The sequence below is a fragment of the Elgaria multicarinata genome, chromosome 6, assembly GCF_023053635.1.
Source record: "Elgaria multicarinata webbii isolate HBS135686 ecotype San Diego chromosome 6, rElgMul1.1.pri, whole genome shotgun sequence".
Classification (NCBI taxonomy): Eukaryota; Metazoa; Chordata; class Lepidosauria; order Squamata; family Anguidae; genus Elgaria; species Elgaria multicarinata.
In genome coordinates, this window is record NC_086176.1 from 8604138 (window position 1) to 8607244 (window position 3107).

The following is a 3107-nucleotide window of genomic DNA, read 5'->3' on the forward strand; positions in this document are numbered from 1 at the left end:
CCAGAACGCAGTCCAGAGTTTTGCTGGAACAGGATGGATTCATCCTTGGTTCTGCCCAATGTTTTTCCTGATTTTTCACCCGTTCCTACTGTCAAAGGGTCGCTGAGCCATGTTATGTGATCTTGATCCTGTGCCCTTGGAATCCACTTAACATCTATTAGTACCACTGTGCTTGTCACGCAAAGGTGGGGCTTCCATTCCAGTCCAACTGAATGTTTTGTACTGAAGCAGAGGATAGTAGTGCTTTTAAACTGATTGATTAATCTGGAGTGAAAGGGAAACATCTTCTCTGCCTTAGATGTACGAACTTCATGTCGTGAATGGGACAGGTGTTTTCAACCATAGGAACAAAACCCAGCCCGCCCCCGCCCCGCTTCCCCCCCCCCGCCCGCTCTTCTGTCTCCCTCCCCACCACACTCCCAACAGATCCACAATTACCTAGGAATGATGGCTACTGGGGGTACTTGAAAGCTGTGGAGGCTGGGACTGCGAGATGAATTTATAGTCCAATGTAAGGCTTCTCCAGAGGAATCAGGAAATAGGACACGGGGTCTTTTTTTAACAAGTAGGTGTGTGTTACCGTTAATTATAGCATCATGTGAAAGACCTACTTGGTGGTGGCACACCAAATGTTGAATGCTTTCCCTAGGGAGGCGTTCTGCTGCACCTACACGGATGCAATTTCAGCTCTAGGCAAAGACTTCTTAATTTTTGTAGGCTTTTTTTTTTAATCCCATGTACATTGCTTTAATGCTACTAGGTGTTCATTTTTAATTATTATTACGTCTGTCACTAAGTAAGTTGAGGCCCAACTGCCACATTGTGTGGATAAATTGAACTGTTTCGTTTAAATAAGGGGATCAAGCGGGAATCATAGGGAGGTTTGTGAAGACTAACTGATTCCTCATTAAAAGTAGGGTAGACTGGATTTTTCCACGCGGCACACTGGTCATGTTATTTAGTGCCTGTTTATCTACATTATCTACTACTATAGGTTCTGTTTGAGATGAACTATTTTGTATCCTGTACGACTCTTCCCTCTGGCACCTTGCTTGTTTATCCTTTCCACTGGTATCCTTTTTTAGGCTATTTCTGTCACCTTTCTTGTTACTTTCCTGTTTCTCATCCAATAATTTGAATAGTGGGTTGTAATTTAAGCCCTTTCCTTTCTTCTTTGTGGTATCCTTATTCACCTGTGCTTGCCCACTCTCAACCCCTGCTCCTTTACGTAACCCTTTTTTACCCCCAATCCTTTTCCTCCCTTTTGGGATTTTCTTCCCTTTGCCTAAACCTTGCCTATTCTTCCGACACCTCTTCCCTAATCTTTTCTGGTCAGAGGTAACCTTTATGTCTGTCTTCTCAGCCTGTACCCCTAACTCCTCTGCTATGAAGTCCAAATTGGGAAGCAGAGGAGCGATTTCATTTAGGCATGACGGCACCTCATCTGCTGAGAGCTCCAGATCTGAGTACAATTCCTCCTTCTCTACTGGTATTGTCTTCGAACCAGCAGCTAGAACCTTAGATTTAATTAGATCTATCAAAAAACCCACTTGGCCTTTCAAGCCAATTATTTCTTGCTTTATTTTACTCAATTCTAAGAAAGTTTTAACGCATGATTCCCCATTCAGGAAGCAATATTTGGCTAGAAGTTCTGGTGTACTATCACTAGGATAGCTATTCCACTTAGGTGACAAGACTCTCCTTGGGCAGCTCTTCCTGTGAGTGTGTATCTATTTCTAGCAAGTCTATTACCTCTTTATTTGGGCTATCAATGACTGTTGGAGGTGCCTTTTCGCCCCTGACAGGTTCGATTTGTACAATCCCCTCATGATGACTTGAGTCCCAGGGGCGCATAGACTTTAATTGCGGGGGTGTGAAATCCTGTCTATGACCATCTGTACCACCTAACATGTTGGCCGAGGGGCTTTCCCATGTCAAATGGGTCCACACAGGGTTCCCCCCAAATCCTAAGTCTATGGAAGACTTGGCCGTTAGGCTGTCCGCTTCGGCTAACTCCCATGCTAGATTTTGCCCCCCAATCTCCATTGATAATTCCAGTTTATTCCATGTCTTATCTAGTGACCAATCCAAGCCCTGAGGAGCATTGCTACCTATTTCACTCTCCTTTTTTGTTACCTTTTTCTGCTCAGCCTTTGAATGAAAAAAGGATGATATTTTTGTTTGTCTCTTTCTTGGTGGTAAGTCAAGCACATAAATCGCTTCTCAGCCTTTTGGCTAAGATCAAGTGTAGTATCATTTTTAATTATGCTGACTGCTTTTATACTGTGGTGTTTAAACATTTTGTTGTCCAGTTTCCATTCCACACTATGAACTAGGAAAAGACTTCTTGCCACATCTGTCCCTCTTCTGATGCCTTAGCGTCTACAAAGATATTGCAGATCTCCTGGGGCTGGTCCACCCATGTGTGTACATCACGTGATCATCCTTCACAAGTGAATAAAGATTGTGTTTGAGTTGACAGTAGGTGATACGGAAGTTCTGTTTGTGGCAATGAATTTGAAATAGCCTGTTTCCTGTAACCACCTGCTGTACCTCAGATGGTGGGGGCACCTGAACAAGGGACTCTGTTGAAGATCTTGGTGCATTGGCAGGCACAAAGGGAAACAAGAGTCATTCAGCTACCATGGTCCCAAGCCATTAAGGCTTTAATAGTAAAACCTAGCATTTTTAATTGAGGATAGAAATGAACCAGAAGCCTGTGCATCATAACATCCAGTCCCAGAAAACCACTTCATAGCTGTATTTTGAATGAATTGCAATTTCTGAACCATCTTCAAAGGCAGCCCCATGTCGAATGCATTACAGTAGTCTATAATGTGGAGATGATCAGGGCATGGATCAGTAAGGCCAGGCTATTTCTGTCATAGAATCATAGAATAGCAGAGTTGGAAGGGGCCTACAAGGCCATCGAGTCCAACCCCCTGCTCAATGCAGGAATCCACCCTAAAGCATCCCTGACAGATGGTTGTCCAGCTGCCTCTTGAAGGCCTCTAGTGTGGGAGAGCCCACAACCTCCCTAGGTAACTGATTCCATTGTCGTACTGCTCTAGTAGCTGATGCACCAGGCTAATATGGTATGAGACATT

At 43.9% G+C, this 3107-nt stretch overlaps 1 pseudogene; it reads left to right on the forward strand.

Annotated features, from left to right (window-relative positions):
* Positions 1-2215: 2215 nt before the first annotated feature.
* On the forward strand, positions 2216-2348 carry LOC134400976 (U2 spliceosomal RNA; annotated as a pseudogene).
* Positions 2349-3107: the final 759 nt, after the last annotated feature.